This window comes from Musa acuminata, chromosome BXJ1-10 (assembly GCF_036884655.1).
Source record: "Musa acuminata AAA Group cultivar baxijiao chromosome BXJ1-10, Cavendish_Baxijiao_AAA, whole genome shotgun sequence".
NCBI classification, from domain to species: domain Eukaryota; kingdom Viridiplantae; phylum Streptophyta; class Magnoliopsida; order Zingiberales; family Musaceae; genus Musa; species Musa acuminata.
In genome coordinates this window covers 15,729,142-15,754,369 of record NC_088336.1, presented here as the reverse complement: position 1 = coordinate 15,754,369, position 25,228 = coordinate 15,729,142, and the positions used below count along the sequence as shown (strand labels likewise).

Genomic DNA, 25,228 nt, shown 5'->3' with positions numbered 1-25,228 from the left:
GGGCCCGTGAGACAGAGATGGACGATCGCGACATATAGAGATGCGTCGAGATGCCGATGAAATCGAGGACGAGATAAACGATTACAGGACATGAAGATGTACTACTACATATATAGATCTTGATGTGAGTAATTAGGTTCATTGGCTCGGGCCTAATCACATTAGGTTGTGGTCTATGATCATCTAGTATGATTGCTTATGTGACTGCTTATACATCTACTAGATATGTATAAATATTTGCATATAATGTAGATGTATATTAAATATGTATGTGTATGACATGTCATATTAGGAGACCAAATCAAAATCCTCTCTCTTGATAATATTAAGTCGGTAAAAATGAGACAATTAAATTGACCCACATGGCCTTCCATTGTTATAAGTAGGGACCGATTCCCGACATTTAATGAGTTAGTCGAGTCCCTTAAGGCTCACATATATTGTGATTAGATATCTTGCTTACGACATAGATATGTCATCGGTGACCTGAGGACATGGTATGCTTGGTCAAGTCCCTCGAGGTTATATCATCGAATCAAACTCATCTTGTAATGATGGTATCAACTTAACCGAACATCATGGTTAGTCGAGTCCCTCGAGACCATCATGGTTCGGAGGCTGAACAGGATGAGAATCACAAGGAGTTGTAATCGTCAAAAGTTGCCTACTTTTTGGGCTTAGTGTGATTGGTCGAGTCCCTCGAGGTTACACTAAGACACTGATTGGATCTCGATCCCTACTAGAAGTCTACTGGAGACTTCCGTTTCATGCATTGAGGGTGTCGCGTGACTTGCTAGAAAAATAGTGAGAGTAGAATAAGATAGAAGTCCATATCTTGATTATTTATTTTTCTGTAAAATCTGCATGTTATTTATGTATGCTACATCTCCTATTTGTTAGAAATATGTCACTTTCAAATTATTTACATGGCATACTTAATATCAACCAGCTCACTTGTCTGAATTATATGGCTCTACAACCTAAGAATTATTCTCACTATAGAGAAAATCATGTATGTCCTTGATACGGTGATGCCTATGCCCAAGAAAGGGGCAAGCGGGGATGAGATCGCTTGCTACATTAAGTACATAGATGACTCCACTCTTGCTCAGTGTTACATGTTGGGCTTCATGACTCTTGAGTTATAGAGATAATATGAAAAGCTTGATGCTAGATCTATTCTCCTATGTCTATAAACTATTTGAGGAACAAGGAAGAACTCAATGATATGAGATATCCAAGAGTGGATAAAGAAACTCACAAGTCTAGGAATAGTCCTAGAGGATAACCTGTGTGTGGATCTTGTGCTTTAGTCCCTGCCAGATTCCTTTTCACAATTCATAATGAATTTTAATATGAATAAGCTTAAGGTGACTCTCCCTAAGCTCTTTAATATGTTGAAAGAGGCAAAAAGCACTATCAAGAAAGAGAAGCTAGTTCTATATATTAGTGAGACTAGAAAGAAAAGGAAGGCAGAAAAGTCCCTTAAGAAGGGCAAGGGCAAGGGTAGACCAGGTAAAGCAAAAGTTGCTAAGAAAGACCCGACAAAGGAAAAAGGCCAATGCTTCTACTACGGCAAAGATGAGCATTGGAAGAGGAATTGAAAAGAGTACCTTGCAGAGAGCGTAAAACAAAAGCTTGGAGAAGCTTTAAGTATATTTATGATTAGTCTCTATTTTTCAAACTCTTATGATAATACATGGGTATTAGATACCGGTAGTGCTTATCATATTTATAATTCGTAGCAGGTTCTAGCAAAACCTAGGAGATTAGCGAGAGGTGAGATGGACCTCGAGATGGGCAATGGAGCAAATGTTGCTACAGTAGCTATTGGCGAGATCACCCTATATCTTCCTGGTAGAGTTATTATTGTATTGGATGCATGTTATTTTGTTCCTTATATTATCAAAAATATTATTTCTATTTCATGTTTGATAGTTAGTGGATATAAATTAGTTTTTGAGAATAATGGTTGTTCAATATTATTAGATAATGAGATCATCACGAGAGGAACATTGCATAATGGTTTGTTTATGCTAGACATTGCTTCACACATCATGAATATAAGTATATCCAAGAGGAAACGAGATGAGGTGAACAATACATACTTGTGGCATTGTATGCTAGGTTACATATATGAGGGAATGATTCAAAAGTTGCTAAATAGTAGATATTTAGATCCATTCGACTATGAGTCATATGCAACTTGCGAGCCTTGCCTTTGTGGAAAACTGACCAACCCTCCATTTAGTGGAATTGGAGAGAGAGCCAATGAGTTGTTGGAACTTATACATAATGATGTATGTGGTCTCATATCAACTTATGTCATAGGTGGTTACTCCTACTTTATTACCTTTACTGATGATCTCTCAAGGTAATGACATATGTACTTGATGAAGTATAAGTCTGAGGCCTTCAAGAAATTCAGAGAGTATAAGAATGAAGTAGAGAACCAGACTAGAAAGAGTACTAAGACTCTTTGATCAGATCGAGGAGGTGAGTATAAAGTTCACCTAATTCCTCAAAGATCTTGGGATTCTATCCCAATAGACACCTTCTTATACACTTCAACTCAATGGTATATCTGAAATGAGAAATTGTACACTGTTAGACATGGTGCGGTCCATGATGAGCTTCACCAACCTACTCATCTTATTTTGGAGATACGCTCTAGAGACCGCAGCTTACCTTATGAACAGAGTTCCTACTAAGTCGATAGTGTCTACACTATATGAGATATGAAAATAGAAAAAGGCAGATCTTAAGGTTGTTAAGATTTGGGGTTGCCCTGCCTATGTTAAAAGACACAACCCCGATAAGTTGGAATCGAGGATGAAGCGATGCAAGTTCGTGGGATACCCCAAGGAAATTTGTGGGTATTATTTCTATCACCCTAAGGACCAAAAGGTCTTTATAGCCAAGAGAGCAGTGTTCCTTGAGAAGGAACACATTCTTGGCGTAGACAGTGGGAGTGTGATAGAGTTAAGTGAGGTTTGAAAACCTAGCTCAAATACCACTCCATAGCCCGAGTCTATTCATATACCTAACACAAAGTTCCAACTTTATGTAGGTCCGACGGAGTATCATATCCTCTTAAGAGATATGTAGGACATATTAGAGGAGAGAATGTTGATGATATTAATACTCAAACCTACAAGGAGTCTATTATGAGTATAGACTCTGGGATGTGGCAAAAAGCCATGAATTCTGAGATAAATTTCATATACTCCAACAAGATTTGGAACCTAGTTGATGCACCAGAGGGTATTATACCCATTGGTTGCAAGTGGATCTTCAAGAAGAGGATCAGAGGAGATGAAAATGTAGAGACCTATAAAGCAAGGCTAGTGGTTAAGGGGTATCGTCAAAGGCAATGTGTTGACTATAATGAAACCTTCTCACCCATAGTCATAATAAAATCCATCCGAATTCGATTGGCTATTGTAGCACACTATGATTATGAGATTTAGCAAATAGACGTGAAAATCATGTTCATCAATGATAACCTTGAGAATGAGGTGTATATGATACAGTCTGAGGGATTTATATCCAAAGACTACCCAGATAATATGTGTAGGTTGTTTAGGTCCATTTATGGACTAAAGCAAACTTCTCGAAGTTGAAACATAAGATTTGATGAGACGATCAGATCTTATGACTTCGTTAAGAATGAAGATTAGCCTTGTATGTATAAGAAGGTAAGTGGGAGCGCTATCACCTTTTTGGTTTTATATGTGAATGATATCTTGATCGTTGGGAATGATGTAGGAATCTTATCCACTGTAAAGATTTAGTTATCTAAACACTTTTCCATGAAGGATTTAGAGAAGACATCCTATATCTTGGGGATTCGGATTTATATAAATTAATCTAAGAGGATGCTTGGCTTATCCCAGTCCAGGTACATAGACACAATTGTCAAAATGTTTGGCATGAAAAATTTCAAGAGAGATCTCATACCGATAAGACATGAGATATCACTTTCTAGGAGTATGTCCCCAAAGACACCTGAAGAAAGGGCAAACATAAATAGGATACCTTATGTCTCAACGATAAGGTCTATTATGTATGTTATGTTATATACCAGGCTTGATATAACGCATGCTCTAAGTGTCACGAGTAGGTTTCAGGGGGATCCAGGATTGGAGTACTAGAAAGCAATAAAGTGTATCCTTAAGTACTTGAGAATGACCAAAGATCTTTTATTGGTATATGGAGGTAGTAGCCTTAGGTTGAAGGTTACATGGACTTGAGTTTCCAATCCGATGTTGATGATAGCAAGTCTAATTCGGGATATGTTTCACCCTGAATGGTAGAGCAATATGCTGAAAGAGTTTCAATCAAGATACTACTACTGACTCATCCACAAAAGTGGAGTACATTGCTACAGCAAAGGCAACAAAGGAGGGAGTCTGGATAAAGAAGTTCATCACAGATCTAGGAGTCGTGCTAGGCAGTGAGGAGACGATTCCCTTATATTACGACAACTACAAGGCCATTGCTCAAATAAGGGAACCCGAGTCTCATCAGAAGTGTTTAAAGGAGGTTCTAGCATATTAGAGAGATCATGGCCGGAGAAGATGTAGTAGTGGAAAGAGTTCCATCCGAAGATAATATTGTAGATCAATTGATAAAGCCATTATCTCATATTGTCTTGGAGCATCATAGGGGTCTGTTAGGGATCAGAAACATAGGTGATTGGCTTTAGGTCAAGTGGGAGATTGCTAGTCATAGGTGCCCTACAAGCCAATCACGTGAGTGATGGCATGTGTGACATGATACGCATTCTTTTTTCTTATTATATTTTGATATTTTATCACTTTATATTGCTTATTGTATATATGTATATATATACATATATATTGTGATGTCCATAGATCTATACAATGGAAATCGAATGATGATGATATCACAATAATGAGACCGATTCACCTTCAACACAAACCCTAAATAATCTTGGTCATAGGTTACTTGAGAGGGACACCGAGATAATCGGATAGACTAGTGTACTGTATACCTGTCTATATGATGGAGGTAGTTGGTCTCATAGCTACCCATGTGGGGACACTAGGGCTACAGTGCAGGTGCTCATTGGTGAATGAGTTTACTGATTGATCTACTTATAGAATGCTGGATAGTTAATGATACCTCATTATCAGATAGTGATTATGTTATCCTAGTAGTGTACCTGATCCTTAGACTTGAGACACCAAGAATGTTCTGTATGAGTACTCTACTATTTGATATCAGACTTATAGGTTTGGAAGTTCTAGATCTAGTATAACCAGTCATCGGGAGTGACATCAACCTTACGAGGGCTATTGAGTGTCGATAGAGGATCATTCGCTTTCAGTGTCATGAGAGGAATATTCATGTGTTCTTGCTTAGATAAATCTCTAACTAGGGTCATTCGGATTGAGAGAGAAAGAGTTCTCTGGGAGAATCAGATTAGAGCGAGACTCGAGTAGAAACTATATAGGTCTGATAACACCATACTTAGTATACGGTCTTTGGAATAATAGATGGATGAGAGACTATAGGTATATGGTAATTGATGACAGATAGGTCCAAAGGATTGGATTCTCTTGTATCGTCTAGGGACTATGGCGTAGTGGCCTAGTACGTTTGTAGTCGATGAGTTGAGTGAATTATTATCACTGAGCCTGAAGGAGTTCTGATAGGTATGACTCACAACCAACTCGATATTAGGCTTAAAGGGTCCATACATATTATAGGTATTGTGATGAGTGGATATTCGAATATAAGATATCAACCGGAGCCCCTATTTCACTAGATATCCAATAAGCCCATAAATTATTGGTATTGTGATGAGTGGATATTCGAATATAAGATATCAACCGGAGCCCCTATTTCACTAGATATCCAATAAGCCCATAAATTATTGGATCCTATGGATGAGATCCAATAAGAGCCAATGAGAGATTATTGGATGGAGATCAAATAATCTATAAGGCTTGGGTAGTTGGATGGAGATCCAATACCCAATAGGGTAAGATCCATTAGGGTTAAGTTGGCAGAGGGCCTCTATAAATATGAGGGAACTAAAGACCCATAGGCTAGAGGCTTCTTGGTTACTACCTCCTATTCTCCTCTCCCCTTCTCCTCCTCAAATAGTAGGTGTAGAGATTTAAATAGTGATTTAAGAAGCATCGTCGTAGCCTTGTTGTGTGGATCACAACTAGAGAAGATGATACTTGACCTCCTTCATCCTCTCCTATAGATCTACAAGGATTTAGGGATATACAATCTCCTTAGGTAACACAACTATCTCACACATGGTTTTAAGTTTCACGGGTTTTGCGTACCAATCTTCGCACGATGACGAACATATTTTTGAAAAATTTAAGATTTTTTTTATTTTTTATTCTTTCATTATGCATGTGATGTTGCTCCTAGATTTTCCTACATATACTAATCTCAACAAGGTGTATTTGAAGGACAGCTATATGCTCTCTTGGATTAATCAACTAGTTGATGCCACATCGAGTCATGAGCTCCTTACCTTTTATGGATGCATTCTCAAGGTATAACCAGATAAAGATGGTAGAGGCGCAAAACTAAACGTGTTGAAACACCTGAATTAGGAAGACCCAACTCATAGGATGAGATCACGAATGCTCCCAAGGTTATGTCATGTTGTCAAGGACATTCGGGCCATGTGTCATACGAATTAAATGATGTACTTTAAACCTCTCTTGCAAAAGCCCCGAAGCACGCCCTCGGGAGGGGGGGAGGGGGCCAAATAATAGAGAACATATAATCAGCTTAAAACCTACCACGTAAACGCTATGTAAGGCTTGTGGGAGGAAAATGTACATACGAGCTGACACCCACTTGTCCGAATGGATAGGAGTCTACATGGTAACTCGGATCGGTTACAAACTATCTTCCCTACGGAATATTCATAGGAATATTTTAGGAAGTCCAAGGGTAACTCGAGTCAATTACAAACTATCTCCCCTACGGAATATTCATAGGAATATTTTAGGAAGTCCAGGGGTAACTCGAGTCAATTACAAACTATCTCCCCTATAAAATATTTACGAAATATTTCATCTCTTCAAGGTCAGGTATAAAAATATACCCTCAATCTAGGAAAAAGAGAAGGCACAAATTGAAAACTTAGACCCAGAAAAGTTGACCTCGGGACTAACTTATGCGTCGGAGGGACCGACTCAATAAGCTTATCTTGACTTTGATCTTTGTGTAGATGACAACTCAAAAGAATGTGCATTATACCTTAGACGACTTGCATGTACGGATCAAAGCCACATCATGCTGACAAAGACGTGAACGATATTTTCTTCTAACATATGCCTTCGATTAACTCCTCACGACAAATTAACCAATAAGCCATTTGGTCAATTCAGGATTTGATCAATTGTATCATATCGATGCTATGGTTAACTTGACGATCTAACTATCTTGAGGCCATGAATATTCCATTTCTTCAAGGTCAGGTATAAAAACACATATTCAACTCTAAGGAAAAGAGGGAGCACAAATTGATAACTTAGAGCTAGAGAAATTGACCTTGGGACTAACTTAAATATCAGATGGACTAGCTCGAGAAGCCTCTCCTGAATTGGTCTTTGTGCTAGTGATAACTCAAGAGAAGACGCTTTCCACCTCAGACGACTCCGCACATATGGAGTAAGGCCACATTATGCTGACAAGGACGTCAATAGTATTTTCCCCAAACAAGTGCTTTCGATTAACTCCTAACGGCAAATCAACCAATAAGCCATCTAGTCAATTCAGGATTTGATCAATTGTACCATATCGATGTTGTGGTCAATTTGACGATCTAATTATCTCGAGGCAATGAATATTCCATCTCTTCAAGGTCAGGTATAAAAATATACCTTCAACTCCAGAAAAAAGAAGGGGTACAAATTGAGAACTTAGACTTACAAAAGTTGATCTCGAGACTAACAAAGCATCGGAGGGATCGGCTCGAGAAGCGACTTCGGTCTTTATGCATATGACGACTAGAGACAAGACGTTTTCTATCTCGGACAACTCCACATGTACGGATTATGGCCACATTATGTTGACAAGGATATCAATGATATTTTACCCTAATAGATATATTCGATTAACTCCTCATGGTAAATCAACCAATAAGCCATCTGTTTAATTCAGGATTTGATCAATTGTACCGTACCGATGCTATGATGAACTTGACGATCCAACCATCAAGGCCACGAATGCCTTGGGGAACAATTGTCTCGACAACATGACCACTTCATTAGTGATTGTTTTGAGAAAATGAATATTTTAAAGATTATATCCAACTCGAAGGAAGATATGATATGTTAAGCAGCTATTATCACGAGGGAATGATTGTTTGACTACACTATTTAGGAAAAGGTTATGATATACGATTAAAAAAATATTTAACAAGTACTTTTGGGTAAGGAACCTATGATTATTATAAAATTATCATTGATAATGTGGATCCAAGATTGACCCAAATGCTCTTCATGAATTTGATTTTTCATATATATATATATATATATATATATGATAGGATTATAACATTTACTCAAACATCATATGATATCACCAAATTATTAATTTGATTCGATGAAATTGACATGTTTTCAAGTACGTTGACATGACCACGTCCATGCCGCAGCACCCTAATGGCACCGAGAACATGAATATGAAATCTCAATCTTAATGACAGGTACATAAATGGAAGAATTGTTGTGCCAAAATTAACATTGATGAAACAGGATGGATCCATAAGAAGCCTCATATCCACATGGTCTGTCTGGCTCCTGGGAAATAATTCCTAATTAGAGGCTTCACCATATCACTCGTACTGCTATGCTATGCTATGCTATTATTTTATCTGCAATTCTCCAATCCAATTTGTAAATATATATTTTTGTTGCTCTTTCTATTTTGAATATAAATATATAGATCATGACTCAATCTTATTGATGAAATGACATTGATAACAAAAATTAAGATGGCATCATCAGTCACCAAATTACAAAATCAGTATATGTGTCTACAATTTCGGTACATGGCCAAACATACAACGACAGATACATGAAACAAGGTCAAGGAAAAATGTAAGGTTTTAGTAGACATTAAAAAGAAAAAGGATATTTCTATTGGCACAATCACAATTAACCTTTCTAATATTTCTAAGATACTTCTAACCTAAGTATTCTTAACTTATTACTTAATTTCCACCCTCTCCCAACTCTTTCATACAACCTATTTTTCTTTCCCTTCTTCTTCTCCTCCTCCTCCTAATTGTCGGAGATGATAGGAGGGGAGGCAACCAATGTTTCTTACATCAGCACCCACAAGGATGATTGATCGTAGAATGAAATGAATTATATAAAGCAATGATAATTGAGGAGTGGTGAGAAATAAAAAGTATAATCAATAATTAAGTGGTTATATTTAATAAAATTATATTCTATTTTCTTTTTAGATGGTTGTAAAAAGTAAGGGATTAACAATCTCCACATAAAAATTATACCCATACAAACCATCCATAGGATCATGTTTTAATTGAGTATAACAAAGGCTTATGATCATCTCTTTTGAACGACAACTAAATCGGATCTTGCTTGAAGAAGAAGTCAAGTACTTGGCAGAGGCAGACAACCCACGTTGGTAAAAGTTATGGAACTCAATAGAAGTTGAGGCCATAGTCTTCTTGATCCAGGAGTTCAACCATGGCGAAGACAGGGACAAGGCACAGTCCTCTGCTTTGCAACTCAGCATTGCTGTCTGCGAGGCCCTGAGAATTACACACACAGATGCAATGATTGTTCTTCAACCGCCACAAAAAGAGACTCAGATCGATTACCTCATCACCTTCTTCCGGGGATCTCATACCGAAGTAAGGAGCAGTCAGCATCTGCGTCATGGCAGCAGAATCATGATTTATCTTTGATGTATTTGCGTGCAAGAAGTACTCGATCAATGCCCACATGTACGTACCTCTATTTGTTCGTGGAGGAACTTGATCGAAAGAGCAGCCTCGTGAAGAACCGATGCGGTATCTGCCTGCGCGTCATAAACAGGAATGGTGTATGCATTCAGTGTAGTAAATGGAGACGAGCGATGTGTTCACCTTCCCGAAGGGAGAAACGAGCTGCTGAAGAGCTGTTATTTTGTCCCCTAGCTTCTGGCTTCTCCTCGCAGGTGCCTATCCATTAATGTCGATCACGGATCATCGAGGAAAAGAACAAGAACAGCTACGAGCGGATCATGGTGAAGATCTACCTACTTTGATGAGCGGCATTCTGGCCATCGTCTTCGAACACATTGTCTTCGGGTTCTTTGATGATGGTGAAGAAGGTGTTTGATTCTTGTTTGCAGGATCCCTACTTATCGTCCGCTTCCTTCGTTCTGCCACAACCTACAAGGCAACAAAACGCTAAGAGATCGAATCAAGACAGTGTCTGACTCAAGAACAGCTCACTTTGGGAAGAACCCCGGCGGCGCTGCAGCCTGTGGTCATCATCGGATCTCCCTTTCCTGTTACGTTAGACATGCCTAAGAATCTTCGAAGTGAACCTGTCAAGGATCCTCCGTCGGACTTCTCCTGAAGAGCACCGAGGAGTCCGCCGCAGTTTCTGTTCACAAGCAAAGTTCATCACAAGAATTGCTAAAGCTGACATCCAACTCTACCGAGAGACAAAACGACTTCGAGGCTTACACTCTCTGGAGCTCCGTAGAGTCATCAGAACTCTGCAGCCATGGTGGTCCTGTGTTGCCTGCATGAACACATGACGAACTGAGAAGAACACATTACAAGAGCTAGCAGTAATCTATATTTTCTTCAGGTACCGAGGCTGCTGCTGAACGGGGAAGAGAGAGAGGGAAGGACTGCGTCGTTCCACATTCCCTACGGTTGGATTCCAGGAATGCAGAATTCTAAGAGCGACCATAAAGCGAGTGGGGCTTCTCATTGATTTATACTGCAACAACCGCGACGAAGGCGATGGCTCTGTTGCTATCTGTTTGAGGAAGGGTTGGCATCAGAGAAGAGCGAAAGGGAAGAGACGACAGTGATCGGCATGGAAATGGCAAAACCGAGCAAGGAAATCAACGTAGAGAATGGAAAAAGATGAAGAGACGCCTTACATAGCCGAGACTAAATGGGCATCCGTTTCATATCTCTATCAATCTCCTGACCTATCATAAATGATGCAACGTCCATTAAGAGAGAGAGAGAGTGCTTGTGTCTGCTCTTTCCTTGTCCATTGAAACCTGTTGACTGTCATCCCAGGTTTGAGGGTAACTTCATTTGCATGGGACAAAATGAGGTTAAAAGAAGGTCTCAATCAATTCGTGTTTAGCTGTTTACGTGGAAGACCAGTGACATGACACATCATGCTTACAAATTTAGATCCTCTAATTTTAATCCACTGGAGCCAATATATATGAAATACAACTATAATAGACCATCGTTCACTATAACTGTAGCCTGCACTATTCTCACTTTGTTCTTGCCACATGCCATGTCTGGAGCTCTACCCTAATCTCTCTCTCTCTCTCTCTCTCTCTCTCTCTCTCTCTCTCTGTTTATTTTGATTAATTACCTTCCGCTTCTATCTATATGCTTAGGTGACACTCGGATACACATAAGGTTCATGGATTGTGTAGTTCATGAAATCCATTTAGAATCATCAAAGCCCCATTGACACAGGACTCTCGCAAAGATATCAACCTCTTATATCTACTGGTATGCAAATTAGCAGAAATAGGAGAACATTGAGGCTGTGGAATTAATGGAGTAAAATGTGAATGGAATAATTTCGAAGTCTTGCAATTTATGGGCACTTCAAAGTCTTGAATGCAGTGGCACTCAAGTATTAGATGTGAAGTCTTAGGTCGTAGCAATAGGTGAAAACAGCAGCAGCAGCAGCAGCACATAAAAAGCCATGTAAATTTGGAATGTCTACCGCTTCATGCCTTGACCACGGAACACCACGGTTCCATAGTTCCAGTCAAGTCCGATTCTGAATTAGAATAAAGATACAATTGATTAATTGTGTCTATGACTAAGTTGAAATCATACGAGGAGGCATAGCGGGAGCGTAGAAGCAATAGTGGCACTCACGAGATCAAGACGAACGATCGTGATATATGGAAATGTGTCGAGATGTCGACAAAACCAACGAAAATAAGATAAACGATCACATGACATAGAGATATACCGTTGCACACATAGAGTTATTAGATCTACTGGTTCCAGCCTAATCACATTAGCATGTGGTCCATGATCATATGATATAATTACTTATGTGTGATTATATATATATATATATATATATATATATATATATATATATATATATATAACTTACATCGCAAAGTGTTTCACATTCAACTAGAAAGTTATTCTAGAATCAGAAAATATGTTGGACGATTTTCTTTTAAGAAAATACTTATATTTTAAATATTTCCTACAAAATACCTCCTCTTTCATTTTTTTTCACATAATACTTCTAATTTAAAAAATATCCTCAAAATCTTTTCACCAAATTTTTTTTGCCTATTTTTTAATAGATCAAAACATTGTAATGAAAGAAAAAAATTTAATGGACGGTTTGAGTATTTTTAAAATTAAAAATACTGTTTGAGAAAAAAAAATTAAATGGAGTCTGATTGAGAAATAGTATTAGAAGAAATCATAATTATCTTATTCATTAATAGTTTGTCAAACATATTCTATACATCTAGCATACCCTCCAAATTAACTTATTCAAAAGGTGTTAATCTATCTTAAATCAATAATATTATAATTTATTAACAATCTAATACAGGATACAAACTAAACATTTGAGGATACTAAAAAGCATTCAAATATATTTTGTATCCATAAACCTGTGCAGTTTATACTCATACATTATATTACTTGATAATTCAGAAAATCCAAAACCAACTCAACAAAATATTAACTACACTTATAAATTCACTAGTGTGAGAATCTATATAATCACAAAACCAATCATTTACCACAAGTTTATATCATTATCATAAATTAAACTTAACATTTCAAAATTTCAAATGATTGAGGTCTTTTAAAACTTTTACACGATACATCAATTTAAATTTATCGATAACATTTTATTACATACAAAATATACTTATACAACAATAACATATCAATCAATAAGACTTGCCCAAAATCTGGATAGCTTTCCAATGCCTTAGCCCAATTATAATATTTCAGTGAGTTGAGTTAACTTGAAAGATTTATATAGTAACGGTGAGCTACAAAGCTCAACAAGTGATTATGTCGAGAGAGGATAGTTTCAAACAAACATGGTATCAAAGCAAAGAATAGGAATTCATAGATATCGTCTCATTAGATACAAAATCATAAATATCATTTCATTCAAAATATATTTGGTTCAGTAAAGAATATTTTGAGCATATTAATGACATAAGAAGTATTTCGAAGCATATCAATGACGTATAAAATATTTCAGAGCATATCAATGACATACGAAATGTTTTAAAGTATATCAATATAACAAATAAGAAACAGAAGCTCAAATGTACATTACATTCATTTCATTCTTATCAAAAACACATATATAAACACAAACAATGTTTTGGATATCATATAAAAATGACAAAGGGTGCAATGGGATCATAGACTGAATATGGTCTATTCATTTTCTAGATGACCATCAGATAGAAGTCTCCCATGTCTTAGAGCTCTATCCACCTAAGTTTGGATGAAGTTAGAGGGGGCCAACAAAGCATCGTGGGCTTAAAGCATGGGTGAAGTCTCTCATGTCTTAGAATTCTCTTTATCATTTCTGATAAAAGTTCACATTATCCCATAAATACCATAGTATAAAAGGATATTATAAGTAATAAAATTAGCATATATTGGCTATATATACGAAACAATGAAAATATACATATACCTATATAAAATAATATGATGCAAACGCAAACTTTTACAAAATACGTTCAAATTAAAAAAGAATTAAGAACAAGAATATACAAGATTCAAAGCAATCACATATGGCTCAATTAAAAAAATAATTTTAGATAATTCGATTTCAAATATATGAAATAAGGTAAAATTGACAAAAGTTCTGTTTTGGCATATTCTATAAGGAACATTGTATAAGTAATTTGAATAATCAATTATACTCTAATTTATTTAAGAAAGATATCGTTAAAGATATATCAATCTACTTTTAAATAAAATAAGTTTTATATGAATTGAAGTTCCAACCGGGACTTAAATTTAATTTGGTAACCAAAGGTCATAGAACAAAATTTTTATTTTACAAAATCTATAGGGTTGATTGAAATAGATATTTGGGTAGGTATTTGTACTCTAAATCTTTCAAGTAAAATACTAAAAGTTAAATCTACAAGTCTAGTATCTAACAAAATATGTTTTTCTTAAATCGGAGTTTCCAACATATAGTTATAAGTAGTTTAATATTAAAATATTAAAAAGTATGATCCTTATTTTGTAGAATTTATAGGGTTAATTGAAATAGAAGTTTAAGTAATCATTTAAACTCTAAATCTTTCGTCAAGGCATAAAAAAAAGATCTATAAGTCTATTTTCAAATAAAATAAATTTTGCCTAAATCAAAATTTGGTTAGAAAAGTTATAACAAGAATAAGATAGATATATCATAAATTCTAAAAATTTTAAACTCAAAACTTTACATCTAAACGAAAAACTCTTCAAATTTCTTATAATCAAGACAAAAGAAGAGATTATAATTATATTAAAAAGGATTAAAACACTTGTCTTACAAAAATTTGATTTTTAAATATGAGAAATTGATCCAAAAACCTCAAGTCCAAACAAAACTTCTTGTACTTCAATTTCTTTCTCTCCTCTTCTCAATTCTACGTTAACTACAGTAGCCGATACAAAATTGAATTCCACTACACAAACTTCTTGTCAAGATCATTCTATAGTTACATCATTCAATACAAGAATGCGCCGAGAAGTTTCTCGAGTGTTTTGTATAGTTACATCATTCTATATCTTGTAATTGAATTCCTTCCCTCGTCGGTACTTATTTTCCGCATTCTTTTATTTGTGATCATTCTTTCTCCTTCAGCGTTCAGGGTGTAGGAGGGTTCAAGGTTCTTCAGTCTCCAGCTTGATGGTTCGTGGATGAACAAAGTCAAAGTACCGAACGGGCATTGATGGTCGAAGAGACTGCATCTGCGTAAGCTCATCCTCCTCGGGCAAGTCCTCATCGTCCTCTTCCGGCGATTTGAGAATCTGAATCCAGTGTGCAAGAGTCGTGCGCACAAGTTCGTCCTTCTCCATGAGGTCTTCCTTTCTCCACCACAGGTTCTAGTATCCCAAGTACGTGGAAAAGATCGCTGGGTAAGAGTTTTACCGGCCCCATCCATGACTAGCTCGCCAACTCTCATCAGTCTCTCACTTACCACCCTATAAAACCCTTCAGTCGAGGTGTGTAAATATACACACATCATCCGACATGAATTCCAACTTGAGTGGGATTCGTACAGATATATCTTCTTTTTTGTTTTCTTTTGGATTTAGGTTGATTAGGAGAAGGAAAAGTTGCAATGGATAAGGTCGAGAAGATACATTAATAATTACGTAAACCTCTTTTTCTACCTTGTTAACGAGGGTAGTCCAAATGGAGGGTGAACCTCTGAGATCGTACTCTACCTCCAAACAGGTTAGCGAGCAGGTCAACTAGTGAGAGGTTAGAAAATTAATGCTCTTTCACGTAATGTTAGAATTTTATTAGAACTTGAATTTTTCTTGTTTTTAAGATTTATCTTTTTACATATATTTTTAATCTCTAAATGATTTTTGTTAATGCAGATTCTAGTTTTCGATGAGAATCTCTAAATGATTTTTGTTAATGCAGACCTAAGCTATATTGTATGCTTGTCTCAAACTGAGGTTGAGAAACTCGATAACTAGAAAGCTTAAGTTAGATTTAGTTATAAGGTGTCGATTGAATAGTAAGCTTTAGTTATGAGGTTGAGAAACTCGATCCTACGATACTTAAGTTAGATTTAGTTATGAGGTGTCGATTGAATAGTAAGCTTTTCAGTATTAAATGTATAAAGCGAAATAATCTTAAAAAATTAGGAAACACACGTAAGGAGCCTTTTATAATGGATCTCATGATTGTTGTGCTTCAAGATGTGTTTTAATACGGAGGATGAGTACACATCTTGTCTGATCTTAGGTGTAATCATTTCGCATTGAATATAAAAAATATGAATGATTATAGGTGCGATTATAATATCAGAGAGATAGACATCATATCGATTATATGACGTGAAGGTTTCAAACTCGTGGTGTCTAGATGTTGATTATACAATGTCAAAATATTGAACTTGTAATGCTAAGATATCAACCACACAATGTTAGGACGTTAGACTTATGAAATCAAGGGGAGCTTCCTTGTGTGATTTAGGTTAAACCCTGCACCAAGAAAGCAGTGGCGAATCAACGTGCATGACATGTTTTGAAGAAGTCCACATATATATATATATACTCTCACACACAAGCAAACCAATCTAACAAAGAATAGGACGGTCATGAATCAAGAACATAGAATGGTCATCATCAGCTACTAGACGACACTGCAACAATCCAACTTCATAGGAACTAATGAACCATCACTATCCTCGTCGAGCCCAAAAGGCCATTTTGACATGGCATATATGATGACGCAGCTGTAACATGGGTATGAACTTTGATCTCAACGTCATTCATGTTTTTCGTCTCCTTGTTAAGATTTAGATTGTTTCTTCTAGAAAAGTGAAGCAGTTTGTAGTTGATGCGAGCTTCTGATGTGATTAATTGTTGTCTGATTAGTTTGCCTTCTTTTCTTCTTCTTCTTCTTCTTTTTCTTCTTTTTTTCCCTTGTTTTATCCCCAGTCGATAGGTTTCCATCCTTCCCGGTTCCTCCTAGATTACTTTTCTGTGATCAATTGGCGGTCTCTCACATGAACCAGATTCCTTTACGTTGTTGACAAAACCTGTAGCTAATCTCCAAAGCAACCTACCCCAATGGAACTGTTCTTACTGCCAACAATTCCCGTTACCATACCATCATCTTGAGGAATTAAGAAATGACATCCAGACATCAAGTTTCAGCGAACATTCAACTCTGGAGTTCTGCGAAAGGTAGGTGTGACGATTGCATGGCTTCTGAGTGTCTGTGAGTGCTTCTACTTTGTCACGACGGAGCTGCTGTTCCTTTCATTGGGTCCATCACGGCTACAGGATTTCTAGAATTGCTAGCTAACTTTTCCAAGACATAACCCAGATGAGGTTTCTGATAGAAATAAGATTTTCCTAGTATACTGTTAGTGTAAACAACTTTATGTCGTGGCCTCAGGGTCGACGCGGCTTGGTTGGGGGTCCGAACGGCGGGGATCTAGCGCGGCGTCCCTCGAGATCTCCCGGTGGCCGATTGCGGTGGTCCGGTCGGAACGTCGCGTCGGGAGGAAAGCTTTGCCGCAGCGCCGGGAAGAGGCGACCCCGTTCTTGCACCTGCACACAGGTCAGGCCGGAAGCTCGGTCCGACCCCTCCGACGATCAAGTCAGTCGGAGGGGATTTTGTATGAAGAAGTGCTCTCCCCCTTTCGTTTAGAACTCGGGGGTATTTATAGGTAAGTTTAGTGTTACCTGATGTGCCTGCCCGCAGGAGCAGGATCGTACCTCTGATGGCGTCTGACATTGTCATCGTTGCGTGGAGAACCGAACTGCCGCAGGGCATGGGCGAGCCTTGGTCGTCGTTCTCCTTTGCCTCGGCCAAGCGTGTTGGGTCATACAACGATGAAGTCGTTGTCTGAGAGCGGGTGACGTCAGCGCACATCGCGTCGGCATTATTGCCCTCTTTTGGGCAGAGTGTTGTTCAGGCGTGGCTAACGTCGTGGCGTGTCATGTCGCCATTATTACCCTCATCGTATTCCCCCCCCCCCCCCCCCCCCCGAAAGAAGCTATGCGTCGGTTGTTGCTAAAAAGGGGGAGTCCGAGGCATGGCTTCAGCTTCCAGTGCCGCAGTAGCTTCAGGCGACATGAGGTCGAGCGCGTCCTGGGCGACGTGGCGTCGAGGAGCACGTCTCGGGGAGCATTGAGCCGAGGAGTGTGACGCAGGTGAGCTGGCCGCGCAGGTGTGGTCTCGGGCAACATGCTGTCACGGACAAACTTCTCAACAAGACGTTGGATGTAATGCTTATGTGTATCCGTGTCTTTTGGCATGTTCATGCCCTGTACAGAATGTAAAGGGGCGGCCGAAGGCTTATAAGTCCCATTTTAGTTGGGTTGGTGGCCTCTTTAGGCTTGTAAATAAAGGTTGTGTCATGTGGACACGTGCGAGAGCTTTTCGGTCTGTAATGGACCATTTTACCCTTTGTTGTGCCACTGTTCAGAGCTTGTAAAGTCTGTTTGTAATTTGCATTGTCTATGAAGTGTTTTTCGGACATGTTTGCTTGTGGATCCCAATTGAGGCGTTCTCTTTTGCCTGTTCTCTCTTTTGTTGGTCCTAAGGGACAATGGGAGTCTTCGGGGAGGCTGACCTTTGCGGACGGACACGCAAGGGTGCCGCACGACTTAGGCAAAACCAGCTAAGTCCGTGTCATATGGTATCAGAGCGGGACAAGCACTCATAGAAACACTTGACATGCAAACGTGGGGGACCTAGCGGGGCTGCGTTGAGGGCAGTCAGCACACGCGCGACCGTTTGAGGGAAAACGGGCATGGAGATGTAGGGAAAAGAGTCGCTCAGAGGAGCGGGCATCTGAGATTGGCATTCAGAGGAATGGCCAACCCTTCGCGCAAGAGGCACCACGAGAACAGGCAAGCTTGGAAGAATTTGGAGCGCACAAAGGTTGGGATGGCTGAGTTTGAGCTACGGCTCAACGTTGACAACTATACTTGATGGTGCTCTAGGCAAGCGAGGCGCTTGGCAAGAATGAGACCATGCAAGGTGGAATGAGTTGTTCAGCGATCGAAAGAGTTGTGCAAAGCTCACAGAGGTGAGGGGAATTGCTAACTCAAAGAATTCGGTACTCATGCATGGGCTTGTATGCGAACGATGGAGTGTTCGCGGCCATCCCAAGGCGGCCGAGACTCGGCACCATGGAGCATTGAAACTTTCTCTTCGGCATGTGAAGGATACGTTCGTAGGAGGCTGAAGTGTGCAACGAGTTCAGCATGTTGCTAGACCTTGAGGGGTGCAGTGGTGGCTGTATTGACGGGGAGTCGCAATCTAGCAAGTGCGTTTGCAGGAGGCAGAACAATGCACAGTTTGTTCAGCAGATCGGAGTAGTCCAAGGGGATGGTGGTCTCCGAAACGAAGAGAGATGTTGCTCCAATGGGACAGTTATCCAGGAGGGATAAGTCTCAGCTCTCCAGAGGGAGAATCATGTGAGATGGACTTCACATGTTGAGGAGGAGTACCTCAATAAAGAACAACTCCACGAAGCTCGATGGACTGAGCAAGCGGCGAGGAGTCGTCGCATGATCTCGCTTGAGAGAATGCATTGGTGGATGCATTGCGAGATCAAGTGGGGGAGCAACACAGATGAAGGCACACTTGGAGTCGATATGAGATCGGACTCAAGGGAGGGCTGACCCGTGGAATGGTGGGCACGAGGGCCACCATCGACTCAATGCGAAAACGAGGAGCGGAGCAACTTGGGTGTAACTTGGCGAAGTACCCAAGCCGCATGAAGGGAGCCAGCAGAGAAGTTGGAACATGGAGCAGAGGCACAGTGCTTTCCTTAGACAGGGGTCAAGGACATGAACACTTGCAGAGGCAAGAGCAGGATCATGTTGTTCCATGGGTCCTTCATTCTGACGGAGCAGACTCATCTTGCATGGGGCCAAAGGCGAAGGGAGCTTCGGGGCACATGCACCTTATCTCGGAGAAGCGTTTGAGGGAGGAACTAAGGCGACTCAATTTGCGGAGGCGAAGTTGGGTTCAGAAGGCCTTAGCACGGGGCAAGAGGACGCAGAGGCATGTACTCTTGAAGAATATGCCACAGTGTTGCCATTTGAGTTGCTATGAAGGAAGCGGTGCGCAGCGGAGATTGTGCTGGTAGGGGCAGAGGCCCAGGATCCAGACAATGGTGCACCAATTGCAGCGAAGTCGGGGGACTTCGGGAGCTACTAGGCGACGGACTGTCCTAGAGCGGTGCTTCATCTAGGTGTGGCCCAAGAGTGGGTGGATGAAGGTCGATTGCCAAAGGAGCGAACAAAACCGAAGGTGGATGAGACCCTGCGATGTATTGGCAGAGGCCACACATGGAGGGTTCACAATTTGAGTCTATTCCACAAGGATCAGAATGCAATGGAGATGTCACCAGGAGGCGACATGGTGCAGCGGATCGTGGTGGAACAGTTCGTGGCAATGCGATACACACAACAGGTCCCGTGAGGGATGAGATCATATGGAGGTATGATCGGGAGCTACTGGGAGCTCCGCTTTAGTGAACAACACGACGGCAAGAAGGGCTATGGATTCAAGGAGTGAAGGCCATGGTACCGCAGAGGCGGGTCTTTCGGGCGTGCACCGAATTTTGCATCGGATGAAAACCTTGGTCATCAGCATATGGGGGCTGGGTTCCACCAAGGGAAAAGTTCGAATGCAAGTACCAGGGAGTCCCATGGGAGGGACTTGATCATGCAGAGGTATGATCGAAGCAGCTGGAGAGTTGGACTGCTCCAGAGCTCATATTCGCTTAAGGGAGCCCGGCAAGTCAGAGGACAAGGCCGAGTAAGCGAACGTTGCTACCAAGGAAGCTATGGAGAACAGAATCGGTGCAAACCCTACAATGCGATGGCAGAGGCCATGCATGGGAGTGCAGTCTGTCTTTCCATCGACCAGAAGGAGCTGCTTGGAGAACACAGAGGTGTTGAAGCAGGGGGTCGAAAGGGGCGAGGAAGCGACGACGAGTCCAGAGGGACTTAGCTACCCAAAATCAAGCATCAGTTAGAATGGAGGTGGACTCAGAGGAGTGCCACAGAGACATGTCTACTGATCGTGAAGAAAAGGGATGCAGATGCGAGGCGACGGATAGTAGGGCCATGGGCATTGCAGCGCCATGATACCGCAGAGGCGGGACTTCCGTGCAAGTCATTGATCCCTTGCTCTCACGGAGGGAGAGCGTTTGGTCGTGAAAGGGGCCGAGGAGGTGGAGCATGCAGAGGCAATCTCCAAGTACCGGGACAAGGCTGAAGGACAGAGGCCGAGGAACTTCGTAAGACCGGTGTCAGTGTGCTTCTCATCAAGACAGCCGTAAGTGAGGGACTTCGGGTCATGCAAGAGTGCACGACCAAGGAACGAAGCTGGCAGTACGCGGTGCTGTACCTTTGCTACTCAGTGGAGTAGGCGGCAGGGTTGATGGAGAAGACGGTACAATCCCAGAGGCGACCTCATCTATCAGAGAATTACTCCAAGTTGGGGTGGAAACTTCCTGCATTCCAGAAGTTCAATGGCTTTGAGAAGGTGAATCACAGTAACTAACTCAATGCAAGGAGTGCAAACACTTCAAGTGCTTCAGAAGTGTGAGCAAAGAGCGGGCGAAGACCAGTAACCAGCTCGATGCATGAAGTACAACCTCGAGGAGGCGGGCGAAGTCAAGTAACCTTTGCCTTCTCAACTCTTAAGAGAATGGGCGAAACCGAGTACCCCAATTCTCTTATCTATCCAGCAGAGGAGCTCTACATAAGTTCAAAGACCCTTTGAAGATAATGGAAGACAATAGTTGTCAAATCCTCACCAACGGTGATCAGTGCTACTGAGAGTAGATTGTCCGCTTCATTTCCCAACGAAATGCCAATCGAAAGCGGAAGTGATGCGAACCTACTTGGATGCGACAACTAATTGAAAGAAGAGTCAATGAGCAGATTTTGTGGAGGAAGGACCCAAAACTTTAGAAGTTTGTGAGGCGATGCTCGTTAAAGCTCCAACAAGCATCCACCCAGTTCAAGCAGCATGTGGAAATTTTGAGAAACTGGCGCAGTAAGAATTGGTCTTTTCCTTCATTTGGTGGATCCGCAGGAATCAACGAGGATCAACACAACTCAGCCAACCCCACACCAGAGTCAGAGTCATTGGTGAGTTGAAGCAGCATGGCGGATCAAAGGTTCGACTACTCAAAAACAGCAGCGGAGAGCAGCTGGGAGCCAGGAGGCGCATTGCAGCTGGAGCAGAAGATTGAAGACTCAGCAAAGGCGAAGAGTTACAGTGTTCACAAAGGCTTCGACGAGGACGTCGAAGGGATAAGTGGGGGAGAATGTCACGGACAAACTTCTCAACAAGACGTTGGATGTAATGCTTATATGTGTCCGTGTCTTTTGGCATGTTCATGCCCTGTACAGAATGTAAAGAGGCGGCCGAAGGCTTATAAGTCCCATTTTAGTTGGGTTAGTGGCCTCTTTAGGCTTGTAAATAAAGGTTGTGTCATGTGGACACGTGCGAGAGCTTTTCGGTCTGTAATGAACCATTTTACCCTTTGTTGTGCCACTGTTCAGAGCTTGTAAAGTCTGTTTGTAATTTGCATTGTCTATGAAGTGTTTTTCGGACATGTTTGCTTATGGATCCCAATTGAGGCGTTCTCTTTTGCCTGTTCTCTCTTTTGTTGGTCCTAAGGGACAATGGGAGTCTTCGGGGAGGCTGACCTTTGCGGACGGACACGCAAGGGTGCCGCACGACTTAGGCAAAACCAGCTAAGTCCGTGTCAATGCAGCCGAGGAGCACGACACAGGAGGGAAGACTGCGCAGGTGTGGTCTCGGGCAACATGGAGCCGAGGAGCACGACGTAGGCGGGCTGGCCGCGCAGGTGTGTCTCGGGAACATGGAGCCAAGGAGCACGACGCAGGCGGGCTGGCCGCGCAGGTGTGTCTCAGGAAAAATGATGCCGAGGAGCACGACACAGGCGGGCTGACCGCGCAGGTGTGTCCCGGAAAGCATGGGGTCGAGGAGCACGACGCATGCGGGCTGGCCGCGCAGGTGTGTCCTGGGAACATGGAGCCGAGGAGCACGACACAGGCGGGCTAGCCACGCAAGTGTGTCTCGGGAACATGGAGCCGAGGAGCACGACACAGGCGGGCTGGCCGCATAGGTGTGTCTCGGGGAGCATGGGGCCGAGGAGCACGACGCAAGCGGGCAGGCCGCGCAGGTGTGTCTCGGGGAGCATGGGGCCGAGGAGCACGACTCAGGCGGGCAGGCCGCGCAGGTGTGGTCTCGGGCATCATGTGGCCAAGGAGCACGACACAGGTGGGCAGACCGCGCAGGTGTGGTCTCGAGCATCATGCGGCCGAGGAGCATGATGCAGGCGGGCAGACCGCGCAGGTGTGGTCTCGAGCATCATGCGGCCGAGTGATGAGGTTCAGACGGGAAGGCCGCCCTGAGGGGGGCTCGACAGTCTACGGCCGAGGGATGAGGTTCGGACGGGAAGGCCACCCTGAGGGGAGCTTAGTCGTCTACGGCCGAGGCAAGTGGCTCGGGCCGAGGGGCACAACTCAGGTGGGCAGGCCGCGCTGAGGTAGACTCAAGTAGTCAACGGCCGAGCCGTGTAGAGTCAGAGGGGTTTAAGCTGGGGCCAACCGCGAGCCGAGAGGGGGTCAGGTAGATACTGAACCTTCGCTCAGAAGAGACTGAGGCAGGGCTTAGATTTCTTTTCATGAGGACTACATCGGGTAGCCACCGCGGGTGCTTGACTTCTTCTATGGAGCCTGCTGCCAATAGTCGCTCCTCCTCGCGGTCACCCAGGCCTCCGCCGTGATGTACCGGTTAGCCCGCTGGAGCATCTCTGGCACCGTAGTGGGAAGTCGCTCCGCGAGGGACTAGAGGAATCTGGAAGGTCGCAGGCCTATCACAAATGCCTGCACTAACAGAGTGGGGTGAGTGTCCGACAAGCCCTGGATTTACGTCGTAAAGCGGTTCACAAAATGGGAGAGGGGCTCGTCCTCCCTTTGGTTGAGTCTGAGGAGCAACGCCACATACGGCTTTGGTCGAGCGCAGGCCAGGAAGTTGAGCTCGAAATCTCTGGCGAGCTAATCAAAGGAGGTGATGGTCCCGGTCTTCAGGCCGCTGTACCACACGCGGGCTGGGCCCCTCAAAGTCGTTGGAAACGCTCTGCACATCAAGGCGTCAGAAGTCCCATATAGTGCCATCTGGGTGCGAAAAGCTGCTACATGGTCCGCTGGGTCAACGGTGCCGTCGTAGGCGTCCAACAAAGGGAGCCGAAAATGCGGTGGAATCACTTGATCTTGTATTTCGGGCGCGAACGAGGACCCTTGGTGTCTGTCCGCCCCGAGCTCTCCCTTTGACCTGTGAACCTCCTACTGTACTTCGTCGAGTCGTTGACTAACAAGGCGCAACTGGGCTCGCAAGGCGTTCGTCGGGTCCGCAGATAGCGCCTCGGGCTCTAGGCGACTCGCCGTATCTTCCACTTCTTGGTTCCCGGGCCGGGCTATTTGGTTCCGAGGCGAAGCGGGGAGCTCAAGAAGTGGCGCATGAGTCGGGGTGGGGGCCCCGTGCTGTTGCAAAGGCCGGGTCATATGCGGGGGCGTTGGTTGGGAGACGAGTGGGATGATAGTCTGCACCACGCCCGTCAGAGCTCGAACTTGATGAGCGAGGTCGTGAAAGGCCTCGGGCGACACCGGCGACGGGCCGACGGGGGCACCGTCAGGCGGCGATAAACCCGGGTCGTTGAACAACCGCCGGTAGCGTTCCGACGTTGCGGCGGGGCGTTCGTCTCGGGATTCATCACGCGGGGGATGTTCTCCCGGGGTGCTGATCGTGGGTAATCCGACAGCCGCGGGTTCGTCAGAGTGGATCTGTTGATCGCTCGACATTCGGACGGGCCCTTCCTCTAGCGCCAATCTATTAGTGTAAACAACTTTATGTCGTGGCCTCGGGGTCGACGCGGCTTGGTTGGGGGTCCGAACGGTGGGGATCTAGTGCAGCGTCCCTCGAGATCTCCTGGTGGCCGATTGCGGTGGTCCGGTCGGGACGTCGCGTCGGGAGGAAAGCTTTGCCGCAGCGCCGGGAAGAGGCGACCCCGTTCTTGCACCTGCACACAGGTCGGGCCGGAAGCTCGGTCCGACGCCTCCGACGATCAAGTCAGTGGATGTGGAGGGGATTTTGTATGAAGAAGTGCTCTCCCCCTTTCGTTTAGAACTCGGGGGTATTTATAGGTAAGTTTAGTGTTACCTGAT

General features: G+C 42.6%; 1 long non-coding RNA gene across 1 annotated transcript; it reads right to left on the bottom strand.

Moving 5' to 3' along the window:
- Positions 1 to 9,576: 9,576 nt before the first annotated feature.
- Positions 9,577 to 10,826, bottom strand: LOC135594887 (uncharacterized). Its single transcript, XR_010480227.1, has 5 exons — positions 10,715 to 10,826; positions 10,478 to 10,631; positions 10,283 to 10,414; positions 9,994 to 10,201; positions 9,577 to 9,910 (listed from the first exon to the last, which is right to left on the bottom strand). It is a non-coding gene; the product is annotated as an uncharacterized LOC135594887 (long non-coding RNA).
- Between the last annotated feature and the right edge of the window lie 14,402 nt (positions 10,827 to 25,228).